The sequence below is a fragment of the Myotis lucifugus genome, unplaced genomic scaffold, assembly GCF_000147115.1.
Source record: "Myotis lucifugus unplaced genomic scaffold, Myoluc2.0 scaffold_32, whole genome shotgun sequence".
Classification (NCBI taxonomy): domain Eukaryota; kingdom Metazoa; phylum Chordata; class Mammalia; order Chiroptera; family Vespertilionidae; genus Myotis; species Myotis lucifugus.
The window spans coordinates 216,176-235,130 of record NW_005871080.1 but is presented as its reverse complement, the minus strand read 5'-3'; the positions used below and the strand labels follow the sequence as shown (position 1 = coordinate 235,130).

Sequence of the window (18,955 nt, the reverse complement as noted above, 5' to 3'; positions counted from 1 at the left end):
CTCTGTGGGCCATTGTAGTGAGCCTCTAGATTGCCATAAAGTCTTCAGCTTCCTATAGTCCAGGGGTGGGCAAACTTTTTGACTCGAGGGCCACAATGGGTTCTTAAACTGGACCGGAGGGCCGGAACAAAAGCATGGATGGAGTGTTTGCGTGAACTAATATAAATTCAAAGTAAACATCATTACATAAAAGGGTACGGTCTTTTTTTTTTTTTTAGTTTTATTCATTTCAAACGGGCCGATCCGGCCCGTGGGCCATAGTTTGCCCACGGCTGCTATAGTCTCTGAGTTCCTTGGATTCATCTGTGTGGTTTGGCTCCACGATCATGTGTGGGAGCCTGATTCTTGGCTGAGCTGGGCTGTAAGTTAAGTGCGAGCAGGTGGGGCTTTTCTGTAGGTGATGGATGGTGAGCAAATACGGGCATTTCTCTGGGGCACTTAGTTTTTCTGGAGGATTGTCCAATCTCCCGGAGGGAGGAGGGAGGCGGGTGTGAAGGATGATGGAGGAGGGGGAAGTTACGTGGTTCTATAGCTGAATGCAGCTGTTCTGGGAACAGGCAGTTCAGTAAGCAGATTATTGCTAGTCCATCAGTGTTTAGTCCTACACTTCATCCCCCTGGCCCACTGTCTGATGCCTTTGAATCCAGTGAATCCTCTTGTGAAAATTTTCCAGGGGATGAAGCCCTCATCTTCTGTAGGGTTAGATGCTTTACTACACTGGGTTGAGGAGAAGCTCTGGGTCTACATTGCTCTGTCTGCTTTCAGTAATCTCTCTGCTTTCAACATCCTCCCCTGCCCTCTTGTGTCCTGGAGCCTTCTGGTGCTCAGCCCCTAAGGATTCTACAGAACAAGTTAGTTTGCTCTTGTTGGGATCCTACTTTGCAAGCTGTTGGTTAGGCAAAGAATATCATGAACTAAGTTACCATTGTTTTTCTGCTTTATATTCTCCAAAATCTCTCCTCTGCTGTTATTTTCTTCTAATCTCCTTTATCTTATTAAAGAAAAATTTAATAGTTTTACTATTTCATAGTTCTAGCTATTTAATAGTCTTAGCAGTCGATTTAGTAGGGAGTCGGGCAGTAATGTGTTGTTGGTCTGCCATTTTTAACAGAAAGTCTTCCTATTTCTTCACCGATTCCCTCTTATTTCTTCAGGACCTTAATTCATCTATTTTTATTTTCTTATCTTTTTAACTCTTTTGCTCTAAAGCCAAAATAATTATCCCCCAACCATTCTTTTCATGTTTTTCCTACTATAGTTGACATTCAATACTATATTAGTGTCAGGTGTATAGCAGAGTGGTTAGACTTTCATATAACGTACAAAGTGCCCCACATGATAAGTCTCTGACACCATACGTAGTTATTACAATATTATTGACTATATTCCCTATGCTGTACTTTACATCCCTGTGACTATTTTGTAACCATTCTTTTTTACCTCACGTTTCAACACTAACGAGTAGCTTAATGTTGCTGCATCTGGTATTTTTAACCGATGTCACCGTCTGACTTCTGCCTCCATGATTGCTAATATTCTTTGAAAGGTCACTGATTCTCCAATTTAATGATGTCTTTTGGTCCTTCTCTTCCGTGTCACACTCTGGTCACTGCGGATTCCTGACCCCTGATCCCTCCAGTGGCTTCCTGATCGCAGTGGCCCTTCTACTTCTGGCCACTCCTGAGCCTGCATTCTTCATCTTCTCTCTCCTACACGTATGATCCCCAAAGACCTTCCCTAAGCCCTCTTCTCTCTCTTCTGAAACAGACATATCCATTTCCATGTGCACAGCTGTTCCTTTAAGTAGGGAATCCTGGATCTGTACGGTGAGTCTGGATCTCCTCCCTTGATCTAGTCCAGCACATGTAAATGCCTGTTGGGGAAACTTACACAGAGGTCCTGCTGAAACCTCAAAATCACATGTCTAAGACCAAATCCGTTTTCTCTCTCACAGCCTGTTCTTCCTCCTGTGCTTTCCATTTTTGTTAATGGTGTCACTGTCCTCCAGTTCACTCAAGTGACCATCCTTAGGGCCATTGCTCCCATGACCACCAGCTCCATAGGGTCTTTGAAGATGTAGCTACCACTTTTTCTCACCGCAGAATCTAACTACTGTAGTTACAAAGCCCTATTGCTTTTATCCTCACAGGGCCTCAGACTCTGTCCCCCATCATTAATTTCCATTACTACTACCCTCGCTTAGGACCTTACCACCTCTTGCTTGAATTATCTCAAAACGTCTTCACTGCTCTTCCTACCTCTGCTTTTTCTTCTCTCCAGTTCATCTTCCACACCAATGACTCCCAAATGTAGGTCTAGTGACATCAAAATGAAATGGGATTTTTATAAAATGCATCTTTCTAAACACCTCTCCTCAGTGATTGTGATTAATTACATCTGGGTGGGATGCAGGACTCTGAGCTTTTAAAAATGCTTCACAGTGAGTAAAGCAAATTTAGAACAATATTTACTGAGTGTATCATTTATATAATTTTAATTAAAGTAGTAATGCATAACATACCTACATATTTCTTTCTTTGTAGAATCATGGGTTATAAGGATACTCACCAAAATGATATTATTTTGGGGAAGGGAACAAAGGGGAGGTCAAGGGCAGGTATAGTTTATTTCTCTTAAACGTTCTTAAGCCAAAATGGCAAAACATCAACATGATTTTATTATGAATGGAGAATTGTTCTGTTATTATTTGTGCTTTTCTCTCCATATTAAGCAAGTTTGAATCTCTCCAGATGATTCTGATGCTGATCCAGGTTTAGGTTCTGTGATACCATGGAAGTGATCATCAGAAAATGCAGATGTGACCACATCACACCTGTTTGAAAGCCTTCCTATCTCCTGCAGAGTCAATTTTAAATTCCTTGGCTTAGCGTCCAGCTGGCATGGCTTAGTGCTTGAGTGTCAACTTGGGAACCAGCAGGTCCCAGTTTGATTCCCAGTCAGGGCACATGCCTGGGTTGCAGCTTGATCCCCAGTAGGAGTTGTGCGGGAGGCAGCTGATCAATGATTCTCTCTCATCATTGATGACTCACTCTCTCTTTCTCTCTCCTTCCCTCCCACCCACCCCTCCCTCCTTCCTTCTCTGAAATTAATAAAAATATATGTTTAAATTCCTTGGCATAGCATACAAGATGCTATCCTGCCTTTTTGGCCTTGCCTTCCATTACTCGCCATTCACTCAGTCAGTGGGAAAGAAATCTCTGCTCTTCGTGGAACCTGAGAAGTGCCATTTGCTTTCACTTGACTCTGTGTCTTGCAGATACTATTTCCTCTGTATTTTATTCTCTTCTCTGACCCCCTTCCCATCTTTTACTCATCAAAATATTGTTTATCTCTCAAGATCTATGTTACGTTTTACCTTCTCTAGGAAACTTTCACCCCTTTCAAAAGCTTCCTTCCCCTGGGTGGGTGGCTCTTTGGTTGGAAAGTTGTCCTGATGAGCCAGGGTTGTGGGTTCAATAGTCATGGCAAGTGCAGGAAAGCAACCAATGAATGCATAAGTGGGGGTGGAGCAATAGGTCCACCACTCCCTCTCTCTTAAAATCAATCAATAAAAATTAAAACAAACAAACAAACAAGAAAACCCAAAAGCTTCCTCTTCTGCACTTTCCATAGATCTCCACTTATACTTATTACTCACTTTTGTGCTCATTTCATCCTCAAATGTAAGCTATGTGCAGGCAAGGACTGTATTTTTCACTTACTTGACATACATTTTACCAATCAGATATTTCTAAGCACATGTTATATGGAGGCACTATGCTAGATTATGGGGGGATGCACATGAGTAAAGCAGGATTCCATCCAGATTCTGTCATGAGGTTGATGACAAGTGCTCAAGTCATTAAGGGGAGGAGAGAACAAGAATGTCTTATCTGTCAGGCTGTTAAATTTTAAAAGAAGGAGGAATCCAATGTAGTTGATGAAACTGGACAAAGACTTATGGATGAGTTGTCTTTGAGTTGCGCTATTTTGGGTGAGATACTGACAAGGAGACATAGTCAAAAGGTTGTTGAATTAATAAATAAATCCCAGGCAGAGGGACTTCAAAGTCTTGGAGGCCTTTGAGGAGCTATTTAAGAACAGTAAGTAATTTACTTTGACCAAAGCCTGGACCAAATGGAGGGGAGCAGTGGAAAATAAGTCTGGGAGAGGGTTTGGGACTCAGTCTAGTAGACCCAGATGCTGGGCTATAAAAAAGATTGGGCTTTATTTGGTTAGAGACCACTGAAAGTTTGTGTACAAGGTTGTGGCATGGCCAGGCTCTATTAAGACAGCAACAGGTAGGATAGTCAAAGGAAGCTGGGAGAACAGGTAAGAAGAAGTCATGATCTGGTCTCAGGCAGGTGATCCAAGCTGGACCAGGGTGGTTGGGCAGCAGGCATAGAAGAGAGGAGATAGGCATGGGCAATTCTGCTGAGTAGATTTGATTCAACTTCATTACTGTGGATTATGGAGCTGATTGGAATTGGGGGGATGGGGGTGGGAGCCCTTAGAGATGACAGTTCAGCCTGGGCCCTCATTGGGAAATGAGTCTAGTCATATGAAGAAGAGCACTGGGAAAAGGAGAGGGCTTGTGATAAAAATGATAGGCTCTGGTTTGGGGATATTATAGTGGATTGAATAGTATCCCCTAAGATAGATATAGCTCAGTCTTAACCCCAAGTATCTGTAAATGTGACCTGATTTGGAAATAGGGTCTTTGCAGATGTAATTAAGTTAAGGATCTCAGGTTGAGCTCATCTCGGATTTGGGGGTGGGTCCTAGGTCTAATGACTAGTGTCCTTATAAGAGAAAGGAGACAGATATTTGATTCAGAGACACAAGAAGAGCATGTGAAGACAGAGGCTTAAGACTGGACTTGTGTAGCTACAAGCCAAGAAATTGGAGGCACCAGAAACTAGGAGGAGACAGACATGGGGCAGATTGTCCCTCCAAGAAGTTTTGGACTTCTGGCCCTCAGAACTGTGAAAGAATACATTATTGTTTTAAGCCACTAAGTTTGTGGTAATTTGTGAAGGCAGTCCTAGGAAACACACAGATATGCTCAGATTTTAAAACAGAGGACAAGAATTTATCAACCTCGAATCTCCATCTGTAACTTTGTTATTCTGTATGATGCATTGGGCTCACCATGGTCATTCATTGTGAAGAGCCTGTTGCTGATTTAGTTTGGTGAGGGGGTGAGGGCCAGGGGGAGGAAGTAGTTGTTTTGTTGATTAAATGAGGCAGGTAGAGTGGATTTGCTTCCCTACAGGGAAAAATATTTCAAAAGCAAGAAGCAATCAGTAATTGAGCCTTTACTGAGTTTCTGTTTTGTGTTCCACACTATGCTGGGCATGGAAGGGTATATAAGAATAATATTCCACATGGACTCTTGAGATGCTCACAGCTCAGTAATTGAAACAGAACCATTAGCAAGGCTAATATGTAATCAGTCGTTAAGAGGTGTAAGAAAGATTGAATTGAATGAGGAATTTTCATTTTTAAAATTTTATTAATTGGATACTTGAATTGTTTCAGAATTCATCACTGAGTTTCAGATTCTGTGGCAAAGTCACTCCACAGAGAGTATCCCTTGATTCTGAAAGTCAAATTACCCTTGGCTTGATGTATGATGCGTGCTGATTTAACCACAGAACCCTGGAATTTGTAGCCACCCCCCCCCCTTTTTTTCTTGCTTCCTGGCTAGGAAAATGCTGTGCAATCCTCAGAATCAGCAGGGGTGGAAGCACAATGACCCTCCAGTAATGGGAAGGGAATAAATCCAAGTACTGTGTTATCTAAATGGTTTGACAAGTTCTCATTTGCCTAATTGCATCAGTCTGCCCTCTCTCTTCCGTGGGCTGGGACTTGGCAGGCCTGAGTGTTAGTGTGGGTGTTAGTGGTCCCCTGCTGCTGGAATGTGCCCTGGACCAGAACCCCCAGCCCTTCACTGCAGCCTAGAGAGGACCCAGGGGCCTTGTTTGCTGACCCCAAGAGTATTTGAGGGCATTACTTCTAATAGTAGGAGATTTTACATTTGTTTCTGGATGCTTCTAGGCAAAGCTATGTCGAGCTTGTGTTGGCTTTGGGGAGGTGACGTGAGCTAGACTGAGAGCTTGAGGACACTAATGGAGTTGGGACACTGGTATGGGCTGGGTGATCCCTTGTGTTCCCACTGTTCCTTGTGACTTACCTCCAACAGCCCACCTTGTTATGACCCCTCTCCAAATCCAGCATAGTCCATCCAAGTCCTAGCATCTGGAGCCAGACCTAATACCCACCTGTGCTGTAGGACAAACATTATCTATGGAGAATATGGAATTAAACTATGGTGTTTGTGGCTCTCAGCACTAACAAAGGACATCAGTCAGCTCTCATGTATGAACTTTTCCAGTGAAGGAGAAAGTAATTCTTTGTAACTCAAGTCTCAAAGCAACTGGGAGTCCTTTTGTCTTTATTAATCTCTTGCTCCAGACTCGCTTCAGTAACATGTAAGAAACTTTGGCTTGTAACTCTTACTTTTCTTTTTAGGAAGAGAAGGAACTGAGGTTGTTTAAGCCAAGGCATCTGAGCCAGCCCTGGGTATGGAGGCATGAGAAATGAGGACACGATTTCTGGGTACAGTATCCCGAAGATGCTGTTAGCAGGGTGGCTTCTAGTCGGCACAGAGCATTTGAGGAAGGCTGGGAAAGTTCCTGTCATGTGGAGACCAAGGCCCTTGGGACCTTGGTTCCATGTTTTGGAGTAGGGGGTCTTCAGGGCATTTCTGAGGTATTTCAACTCATCACTTTCTTTGGATTTATAGATTACCCTGTTGGGGATAAGAAGATGAATGACAGTAAGACCCTGGAGAGGGGTAGGCAACAGAGTACCCCTGCAACCTTTTGGCTCCTTCCTGGGAATCTGGTATTCCGAGGAGAGAGAAAAGGGGGAGGATATTGCTTATTTAGGGTTGCCATAACAACACCACAGACTAGGTGGTTAAACAACAGAAATTTCTCTTCTCACAGCTCTGGAGGCTGGAAGCCTGAGGTCAGGATGCGAAAGGGGTGGCTTCTTCTGAGGCGTCTCTCCTTGGTTTGCAGGTGGCTGTTCTCTCCCTGTGTCTTCACATGGTGTTTCTTCTGTACATGTCTGTGTCCAAATATTCTCACAGAGGGACAGCAGTCACACTGGATTAGAGTCCATTCAAAGGACCAAATTTTAATGTAATCACCTCTATAAAGACTTTATATCTAAATCTAGGCACATTCTGAGATCCTGTAGGTTAGGACTTCAACTTAATGACTTTTGAAATGAGAAGGACGATTGAGCCCATGCAAAAGGGAACTGGCATTCTACCAAGTTTAAGTTTAATTTTATAACTATTCTTGAACCCTGATTGCCTTGTTGAGGTTCTTATCTTTGAGAATGGATCCAGGCCATGAGAACTGTTCTTGAGCATGTGTGTGTGCATCAGAAAGGCTTGAACGAATGTAACACAACTTGGAGGGTCATGATGATTGTCACAGATAAAGTTTTAGTGCTCAAGTTGTGCCCCTTATCTACTTCTAGAGTGTGTAAGACTGATGCCCTGAGAAGAAGGGTTGAATAATTACTTGGGACAAAGAACTCAGTACCTTCTTGTTGGGGGGTTTCCTGTTTAGGCTAATTTGAGATCCTTTGTATTAGCATCCTAGTTTCAGTCTGTTGGGGCCAATTTCTACAACCCATGGAAATGTCTCCTGTTTTAGAGCAATGGATTCCTTAACTAGCTACTGAAAAGAACAGTCTTAACAGTGTTCATTTTGTTTTTATCTAAAACAACAACAATCTCTTGCTCTTGAAATCAGTCTTAAAAAAACATACAGAAGGAACTCAAGACTAAATTATCTATACTTCTCTAAAAGATCTTTTGCTGTTTAGATGACATGTTCCTGGCTAGCTGAGCACCAAACTAGCGAATGAACTTCAGCTCATCCATGTGCTGACAGTCTGGGTGACTGCAAAGACCTCCCAGCTGAGAAGTTAATGCTGAACAAACTGGCCTGAGTTCTCTGTGGCTCTTAATTTTGCTTGTAGTTCCCTTGCCAGAGCGCAAAAATGACTATTTTCATCACCTTCCTGGGGACATCTTCTGATGACTCACACTGGGCCCCTCTTGTGCATCTGAGTGCACAGTGGCATCTCCCCTCTGTGCCATCTGCTCTTCTATACACTCTGAAGATGAAAAACAGAGTGGAGCGCAGCTTCTTGCTTTCTCTTTCAACTATTCAGTTGTTTTGGTCGAGATAAGCTGTCTTAAGACCCATGTTTCCACCTAGAAGGCTGGTTACCTTATTTATTTTTTTACCTTATTTATTTGCCCAAGAAAGCAGAAGCTTATGGATAGCAAGCAGGTTGGGGGAGACATGCTTTTCTAGTTGACTTTGTTCGGGTATTTTATCCGCAGTACTTCATAGTAGTTTCTCTGACTTCTTGACATCAGCTGTATTTATATAAGCTTATCATCACCGGGTTGGTGGTCAAGATGGCACCTAAGCTTTAGATACGGTAACATGAAGAATTCCGCATAGTGGGGATATTCTTATCTCACTTCAGCTTTAACTGTAAAGAACATTAATTAAGATTGTGGGGCAGATTTACCTAACCCTCAGGGAAGAAAACCCATTTAATAGGCTTTAGTTTTCTTGCTGCTGCTACTGATTCTGAAACTAGGATTCATATGATTAATTGGTTCCTTGTGGAGTAGCTCTTCTGCCTCTTATACACGGTTCTTAGAATAAAGTTAATATGGAAAACAATCAAACTTTTCCCATTGTAAGTATTTGATCATTGTTAAATTAGTTAGATAAAAATTGATTCCTGGATAAACAAAATGTGGTATATACTTGCAATGGAATATTATTCAGACATAGGAAGGAATGGAATTCTGATACATGATACAATATAGATGAACCTTGAAAACATTATGCTTAGTGAAATGACCTAAAAGGACAAATGTGTGGTTCCATTTATATGAGGTCCCTCAAATAGGCAAAGTCATAGAGATAGAAAGTAGAATAGTGGTTATCAAGGGCTGAGGGAAAGGGGTAATGGGGACTTACTGTTTAATGGATACAGAGATTCTGTTTGAGAGGATGAAAAATTTCTGGAAATGGATATTGGTTATAGTTGCAAAACATCATGAATGTGCGTAATGCCACTTAACTGTACTCTTAAAATGTTAAATGGAGAATTTTGTTATGCCATATGAAAACATTTAAAAAAAATTGATTCCAAAGCAGGAAGGGTATATGACTTCTACATGCAAACATAAGCTTAAACCTGAGCTTATAAACCTTCTGAGGGCAGTCTTTCTGTGATCTGCCCGAGTCAGAAGCAGAGGAAACCTTCACTCCAGGCTGTGGCAGAGACCAAAGTTGTAGCCTGATTCCCACCCAACTTTTTGTTGAGAGAAATGATCATATTTATGGGAAATATCTCATAGGATATGGAGTTCATTGTTCTTCCAGAAATTCTCCTTTTTATCCCTGGACCAAGCCAACTGCTGTGTGCTTGGACCCCATTTTGGCTTTGTATCTGGCCCTGAGGGAAGCGACAAGAAGCTTTATAGGAGACTCCCTACTGTGTACACTTAGAAGCACTATTAATTATTAACCCCCCCCAACACACACCTCCCAATGTGGGTGACAAAGGATACTTTAAGAATTTACCCAAGGAAGGGACACTTGGGGAGATATTTCTCAATGATAATAAAAAGCTAGGCAATATGTACATTGTACTTCATCTAAAAGTCAATGTGATTATCTTACGTCAGTTTTCTTCTTTGCTTTGGCCACTAGGATACTCAGAGCCCAATTTATAACCATGTCAAGTAACAGTTTACTACTTTATAACATACATTTCTGTAGGCCAACTTTTCCTCATACTCCTTTTTTAAATGTTGTCTTCTTTATGTAGTATACATGTATTATAAGTGACATTAGATGGTGTATATGTATGCTCATACGCACACACACATGAGAGAGAGAGAGAGAGAAAGAGAGAGAGAGAGAGAGAGAGGAGAGAGAGAGAGAGATGTTTATTTTAAGGAATTGACTCACATGAGTGTAGAGGCTGGCAGGTTTGAAATTTGCAGGGCAGACCAGCAGGCTGGAGACTCAGAGGAACCTCAGTCTTTACTCTTAAGACTTTAGCTGATTTGATGAGACCCACCCACAATATGGCGGGTCATTTGCTTTACTCAAAGTAGTTAATCACATCTAAGAAATATCTTTACAGCAATATCTAGATGTGTTTGCCAAACAGCTGGGTACCATAGCCCAGCCAAGTTGAATAAACACATACCATTAACCATTGCAGCCCTGGTTGGTGTGGCTCAGTTGGTTGGGCGTTGTTCTGTGCACTGAAGGGTTGCCCATTTAATTCCTGGTCAAGGCACATGCTTGGGTTGCTGGCTGGATCCCCAGTGAGGGACATGCAAGAGGCAGCAGCTGATCGATGTTTCACTCTCACATCAATGATTCTCTCTCTCTCCATCTCTCTTCCTCTCTCTCTAAAAATCAATTAAAAAATTAACCATCACAGTTAGGGATATACACTGAGTGGCCAGATTATTATGACCGGCCAGATTATTATGACCATCCCATCAGTACTTCATTGACACTTCCAAAAATACTGAATATTGAAAACCTCCTAAGCAAATACTCTCACAGTTTTATTGTTATTATTATTATTATTATTATTTGTATAACTAATTCACTTCATTGTACTGATGAGGTGGTCATAATAATCTGGCCACTCAATGTAAATATATAATACAATTTTTTAAAATTTGGGCATAATTGTTATTTGTTTTTTCCATTTGCTTATTTGAGTGCAATGTAGAAAAAGTTTCCAATTTCCTCTCACCTCCTCATCCAGATTCAAGCCTCATGTTGTCATTATTTCATCAGCTTGTAGGGCTGCCTTCCAAAGCAGGTTGGTTCAACAGCATAGAGTCTGCATTGTTGTGGATGTGTTGAATGTGTGAATGTGTTGACTTGCCAACATACCCTGATGTAGGTCAGTGTTATACCGAGTTCTGCCAGATCCTTGCTAATCAGCCATTTTTGTGGAGGGACGTGATGAGGTATATGATTTCACCAATTATTACCATTCCCAATTAGTTAGGGCCCAGGTGCGTGGTAATAGAACGTTAGCTCACTCTCTCTCTTAACAGCAGTTCCTGACTTGATTCTGAGGATTTCATGCATTTGATATTGTTCAATTGGTTACATTGCTGCTGTTCAACTCTGCAAAGTCCTCAAACATCTGGACACTTGCCTTTTGCGAGGAAGCATTCCAGCTGTTCAGGAATCTAACTCATCGCCAGCACTGGCTCTTACCTTATCTTTTTATCTTTGGCAGACTGGCGGCTACTTTCTTTGGGCACAGACCTCTTCACTGCTGGAGGCCGACACCACGCTCTCTCTCAAGGTAAGAATTGAAGTGATTACAGACAACCTCAGCGTTTCATTTGGAAGCTTTGGAGTAGGTTGTCAGGGACCCACGTGCCCTCTTGGGTGTCTTGGGACTCTGTCTTTAGTCCATCACCTTGGTAATGTGCCAGGCTTTCTATCCCATTCTAACCCTTCCCTGCTCCTGCGGTCCTGGCATTTCAAAGCCTGGCTTGGCTTTATTTCCATTTCTGGTGAACCCAAGGAGAGAGTCATGTTCAGGGGATGATCAGTGGATCACAGACTTTCCTAATTTGGTCAATTAGAAGAGAACCTTCTAGAGCAGGGGTGGGCAAACTTTTTGACTCGAGGGCCACAATGGGTTCTTAAACTGGACCGGAGGGCCGGAACAAAAGCATGGATGGAGTGTTTGTGTGAACTAATATAAATTCAAAGTAAACATCATTACATAAAAGAGTACGGTCTTTTTTTTTTTTAGTTTTATTCATTTCAAACGGGCCGATCCAGCCCGCGGGCCGTAGTTTGCCCACGGCTGTTCTAGAGTAATCGTCTCAGGTATGGGGGTGAGACTAGCTGGGGAGTAGGTCGGAAGTGATGCTCAAAAGTGTCTATGTCAAATGAAATACATTGCTAACTTCACTTAGTAAGTGTCTGCACTGATTATTGAGCATTCATGATTAGAGGACATTTAAATGTTAAGGATTAGAAACTATCTCCTGATCCGAAATAGGATGAGCGTGTTACTCTCACAGAGAAGAGGCAATAGCATTGATGCGGGCACCTTTAAAGTTGTGTTTTACTGTTGTGTTTTACTGATGACTGCTTTTTACTTCATTTTGCCCTTTTGGTTTAGGTGTGGTGCTTCATACACAGGCTGATCAGGTTCAGTTGTTAGGCATGTCTCCTTTTTCCTAGTGAGAAAACTGAATCTGGGATCTGTTTTTCTGAGGTCAGGCTGCTAAAACCAAGGAATGTCTTTTTGAGGCTGCAGGGACCTGAGCCTGGTCTGCTGAGTAATCTCCCTGGAGTGGGCTCTCAGCGCCCAGCCCAGAGGCCCTCTGCTTGCAAACAGACCTCCCACCTTGCATCTGAAGGGTGAAGGAGGCCGCTTCCAAAGGAAGGTGTCTGAGATTGTGAGCTGATGGGGCCTGGGCCATGTTTACCTTCCCGTTTCTTGTCTAAAGATTGGATTATTAGCATCCGTGTTTATTAGTGCTAATTATGTGTTTCAAGTACAAAGCCATATTCTGTAGATGTCTACTAAGATTCTTTGCTCCTTGCTTTATTTAAAAGGATGATATTGTACTACCCTAATTAGGTCCAAGAAAACAAGTAGCAATCTGTATGTCATCATCATTGTTACCCCTCAGGGAACATTGGGAGGTATGCAAGCTGTTACTTCAACTTGTGAGTCTGCTATTAATAAACCTGAAGTATAAGGAGATCAGAGAAGTGAAGGTCCAGCAATGAGGCATATGGAGAGTATTGGGTGATCTTCCAAAGCAAGGAAACTTAATGGCTTCTTAGTTATAGTGTTAAACACCGTGTCAGGAACAGCAGCAGCATCCTAATGATAGTCATAATAATAATGATAGCAATGGTAATAAAAAATAATAACTCTAATATTTATCGTCTCTGTCACCACCATCATGACAGCTAACATTTACTGGCTCCCATTTTCTGCCAGGCACTAGACTAAGCATTTTATTTGCATTATTCTTTCTAACCTGCATTGCATCCCTATGAGGAAGGTCCTATAAACATCTACCTTGTACAGGCGAGGAAACTGAGGTTTAAAGAGATTAGGTGAGTTGCTCAAAGTAAGACAGCCCAGCAAAAAGCGGCAAATGGGGGCGTAACTGACTGAACAGCACAGCTTGGGGTCACTCATGCTGTAGCCTAGACCCATGTGCACGTATTTATGGCTGGTAATGCACCCTACTCACATGCCCTTTGCCCTCTGTCCACCTACCATTAGCATTTTGTCTCTTCTGCATGGATGTAGTCAAACATTAACAAATATATATATAAGTAGTTCAAGACTGTGGAAGGGTATTTGGCTTATAGAGAATACAGAGAAGATAATGAAGACTAAAAAGCGCCCAATTTGAAAAGATGCCAACTCTGTAAGTCATGAACACGTTTGTGCGCTTTGCTCTGCCTTTCCCCTTGTGTATAGTTCGTTCACATAGTTACTGTCTGTTTATGTTTTGAATTTTAAATTTAACAAGTCTTTTCTTGTGCCTTTGCTTTCATAAGCCTACTTTAACTGCTGTCTATGGTTAGAGGGCCCTTAAGTTGATGCCACAAGAAGTTGTATCTTTGAGTTGCTCCCCTGTGACAAGTGCAGAGCTTCTGCTCACGGAATGGGATGGCCAATTTCTGTCTACTGACCGTTGACTTGGAGTTGTGGGGTGTCTATGTCCCCTCCCAGTGTAAACACCCTGTATCTTGAGCAGGGTCTCTATGGGGTTGGGCAGGAGTCTTACTGGCCTGGAGCCCAGGAGACCTAGACGTGGCTCTGTACTGAAATTAGCTGCACGTCCTTGGGTAAATTACTTCAGTTTTGCATCTTCATCCATGGACCACTTATATCCAGTCAGCTCTGTAATTCCATGAAATTAGGAGTTTTCTGAACTCTCTTGACTTATACCCTGATCAGTTCCAATTGATGCAGCAATTTTGGTTGAACTCTGTTGGGTTACTCTAAGTTGCTTCAAGCAGGGAGTTTAGTTTTTCAAGATGACCAGACCTGTAAACTCTTCAAATGTGAGGTGTCATAGCTACTTTTCTATGATTCTTGCTATCCCCACTTCTCTGCCCAACCCCACCAACTTTCTCCCAAACCCCCCTCTCTCCAGAATAGACAGTACAAAGTGTGTGCTCACCAAATATATGAGATGAACAAACAAATACATGCATGACTGAGGCTACTGGTCTTAGTCTAAGAACCTTTAGCACCAAGGCTGACCCAACTTATCAAATTAATAAGATTGTTTCATGTAGATGTGGTGACTGTGTTTATAATAGACACGGAATTTTAAGCCTCCAAAATCTCTCATAACATATTTCAAGTGATTTTCCTACCAAGATGATTACCAATTCTTCCTGCACGTTACAGATGAAAGAACACTGGTCTATGGAACTTGGTGTATTTTTCCCTGTACTATGTGTAGTATGGTTTTCTTTTTGCTTAGGTCATGGAAAAAATCAAAGCTTAAAATGTATCATTTTTTTTGCTGTGAACAGCAGAATAAATGAAGGTGTTTGGGGCTTCCTGCATTCTTGGAGCCACATGTCTGGGCCATGCGGATTACATTTTGGTTCTGACTGGCTCCCCCTGATTCTCACCTGGTGATGCTGATTTTGAATTTGTTTGCTCACGCTGGAAGGTATCTGCCCACTTCATTGTGCAATATATATTTTAAAATATATTTTTATTGCTTTTAGAGAGAGAGAGAAAGGGAGAGAGAGACAGAGAAAGAGAGAGGGAGAGACATCAATGAGAGAGAAACATCATTAATCGACTTCCTCCTGCCTTCCCTCTACTGCGGATTGTGCCCCCAACCTGGGCATGTGCCCTGGCTGGGAATCAGACTGGTGACCTCTTTTAAAAACAAAACAAAACACGTTTAAAAAAAAAACCCATATATTTTTATTGATTTCAGAAAGGAAGGGCAAGGGAGAAAGAGATAGAAACATTAATGATGAGAGAGAATCATTGGTTGCCTGTCTCCTGCATGCCCCCTACTGGGGATCGAGCCCACAACCCAGGCATGTGCCCTGACTGGGAGTGGAATTGTGATCTCCTGGTTCATAGATAGATGCTCAACCACTGAACCACACTGGCTAGACCGTTGTGCAATATTTAAGACCTATGGTGTAAAACTACTTCCAAGGAGGTCAAATCTTGCCAGGTCTGGCCCTATAAGTTATCACAGACTAAAAGGAACAATAGCATGTGTTCCCATACCTCTCCGCCCCTGCTGCCCCCGCAAAGACCCAATTTGGCACCTACCTTGGCACAGAGAGCTTGCCTTCATCTCCCAGATTTGATCATCAATTACTCTTAGCTTTTCCCAAGTTGATATGCTGACAGTGGTGGCCTCACTGGGTGGCTACCAGGTGGGTGAGATGGGAACTTGGAAGCACCATGTGGGGGTGGGTGAACCTGCTGGCAGAGACAAGCAGCCTGGTTTCATAGGTGTGCGAGTGCATTTGAAATGCTACTGATATGAAAGCCTCATTTGTTTAGGGCTCTGTAGCAGTTATCTCTTGTTGCATAATAATAAACCACCCAAACTTGGTGGCTTAAAACAGCAACCATTTTATTTGCTCATGATTCTGTGGGTCAGCAATTTGGGCTGGGCTTAGCCATTCTCCCCTGTTGTATGCAGCTGCTGCCTGGTGACCTAGGAGACCTCAGCTGGGATAACTCATCTCTGTCATTTGTGCTTTCATCCTCCAATAGGCTAGCTCAGGCTCCGTCACCTGACAGAGCTGTCCAGCAAGAAGAGAAGAGCAGAAACTGTCCGTTCCATTGGTCAAAGAATGTCATAGGGCCAGCCCACAGGGGAGGGGGCTGAAAATAGGCTTCACCTGTTAATGGAATAGCTGCAAAGAATTCATGACCACTTAAAATTTACCATAGGCTCTTAACTTGGATATGAAAGCAATGCCAAATTACTTTCATTTAAAATGATTTTTATTTTGCCTTTAAACTCTGTTGGTATTATCATCTCATCTGAGAGAAGTCTGGAAAACAGAGGTCGTCTGGAACATACCCCAGAATATAATAATAAAGATAGTAATAATAATGTTAATATTGTTACTATATGCCAAGCACTGTTTTAAGTTCTTTACATATCATAATGCATTTGGTCATTACAAAAATCTTATGAGTAGGTACTATTTTTATCCCCATTTTATAGGTGAGAAAACTGAGGCACAGGGAGGTTAAGTAACTTCCCCCAATGTCATGGAGGTACTACGTGGCAGACCTGAGGTTTCACCCCAGCAGACTGCCTCCAGAGTCTGCACATGAACCCCAAATGCCTCTCAAGTTAATGGAAACTAATTCTTCCTGACTCTGAGCAGAGTTCTCTCTTGGACCATGTAGTTTTTTGAGAGGCAGGGGGATTGGCTATTTGGAGAGGAACACTGAGAGTTTGGGTACACCCATTTGGCCAAAAATGGTGCTGGTCACATTGTAGGAGACCCTATTTATAGAGATAATAAAGACACTTGTGATCCCATGCAACAGAGAGTAATTTTCCTGGATGTAAATGTGTGGGTGTGTCTGGTGATGGTCATTGTCATGGTATCATTGTCATACTCTGCTCTTTGTGTGGGTTAAGTGTTTGAAGAATGAGAATATATAATAATGCCCCTCCCTGGCCTTTCAGAGAGCCTCTTGTTCTTGGCTTCAGGTCATCAGAAAGCCTCAGCTCCAAAGAAAATGTGGTTATTTAACTTTTTGTTTAAGAGTAGGTTAACAGCCTCCTTTATACAGCATTTGTGGAACTAAATTCAGTCCATTCTCCAGGTAGTACCAGGTGGTTTATCTAAGGAAAGTGGTAAATTTTACTGACATTTCAAGGTCACCCTGGCAACCATGGATGAAGCAACCCCTGGCACCAAAGTCTTAGTAATTGGCCTACATCCCCTTCCTCAGTTTGAGGAGTGTGAAGCATGTATTGGAGTCTAATTCTTATGGGCAGTCATTGTAGCCATCTGCATCTCTGCTCCATCAAATACCATTGTTGTCTCTTTATTTAAAAAATAAATTTTTAAAGAGTATATTTTTATTGATTTCAGAGAGGAAGGGAGAAGGGAGAGAGAGACAGAAACATCAATGATGAGAGAGAATCATTGATTGGCTGCCTCCTGCATGCCCCCTACTGGGGATCGAGCCTGCAACCCAGGCTTGTGCCCTTGACTGGAATCGAATCTGGGACTCTTCAATCCGCAAGCTGACACTCTATCCACTGAGCCAAATCAGCTAAGGCCCATTGTTGTTTCTTAACTGCACAACTAGCCAACTAGCCTCCTTGCTCTGACATCCTCATTCTCCTATGTTGACTCAGTGACTGTTCCTGCTGCTGGGAGGTTTTGGCCACACTTATGTGTCCATAAGAATCTGCATGCTCACCCTGAGGATCTCCAGATAGAATCTGAACTGGCAGCCAGGCAATCTGGGTGTGAGCAACCCCACCAGAGAGGGCTGGCTGCCCCGCCCCTTCCATCACCTCCCCCCTTCCCACATCGGGAACCTCCCTGAATGCCAGGTTTCTTGACTACCAAGCAAGAAAGCCTAGGGATGCTTTCCTCATTCTCTCGGAAACTCTGTTACCTTCATCATCTTTTCCTTCAGCTCATCTTGGAGAGTTATAACCCTGTCCTACCTACATTAAGTACTTTTTCCTTTTTGGATGCTTGCTTCCTTTTCTTCTTATTCCAACCAGCTGGGACAGTTTATCCACTGCCATAGACGCGAGGCAGGTCTCTGCAGCAGTGATTCTCCCACAGTGCTTTGCTGAATAGCTCAGCCTGCCTTTTACGACAGGATGAGAGGACAGAACAGAGGCAGGAAGCTCCCTTTGTTTCCGAGGCCTTTGGGGCTGTACTTTCCCGGCCATAAACATAAACATAATTGCTTCCTGCCATGGTCTGGTCCTGGCCATCCGCTTTCACTGCCTCCTGTGGTGGACCAGGACTACCAAAGCCTGCACCTTGGGTTCTCCGTCATCGGCATTAGTTTGCCTTTGGCTTTGGCTAACATCACTTATTTTGGAACTGGCCGTCCCCAGGAGGAGGGTGTGATCTATGTGTGGAGGAGGGAGAGGTGAGAGGCAGCCACGCCTCAGGGACAGTGAGCAGGATGACTGCGCTTAGAAAGCTGTGCTTTACCGTGGGCCCTTGGGAGCACCCCGAAGTCCTCGAGCCTCCTGAAGGGGAGGTTTTCTCCCCTTAGCCCCAGAGAGGACGGTTCAGACATGGTACTTCCTTGAATTCTCTGCAGTTTGGACTCACCCTGTGGTTGCTGGGTTTCATTGTTCCCCTATCTTGTTGATTTTATGACCAATATTGTGGGAAGACAATACCTGAATGTTTGTGTAAGACCCTTCTTTTTTTTTTCCTGGCAGTAAAGGTGATTGCTTAACAATAAACACAGAAAGGGAGTTAACTAAAATAACTTTGCTCTAGGCTGGCTCTAGGCAAGGAAGGCTGAGCCGAGAAGGCATTTTAAATGGTTAGAATGGGTACTTACACATCTGCCCACGCAGTCCCCCAGCCCCGGCCACCCCCCCCCCCCCCCCCAATTTATTCCGAAATCACAAGGCATTTGATAACAAAAATAAACAAGAGTGCAGATACCAACACACGGGGCAAAGACCAAGTCAGTGCGGATCCTTGTAGGTAATCAATAAGACTAAAACTGTAATTTAGACGGGAGCTGGCGGGGGCTTTGTCGGTTAGAGGCGCCAGGTGTCGGATAAGAAAGCCACTAT

General features: G+C 42.9%; 1 protein-coding gene across 4 annotated transcripts in view; it reads left to right on the top strand.

Moving 5' to 3' along the window:
- The window catches only part of LYPD6B (LY6/PLAUR domain containing 6B), an 85,231-nt gene that overhangs the window by 20,605 nt on the left and 45,671 nt on the right, over nucleotides 1-18,955 (top strand). For 3 of the 4 annotated variants that reach the window (XM_023752416.1, XM_014454147.1, XM_023752418.1), the window contains one exon: nucleotides 11,395-11,463. The gene's annotated coding sequence lies outside the window, so the exon portion shown is untranslated. Of the gene's footprint in view, nucleotides 1-1,656; nucleotides 1,827-11,394; nucleotides 11,464-18,955 lie in introns of those variants that run through there. The other variant, XM_023752417.1, reaches the window with a different exon arrangement.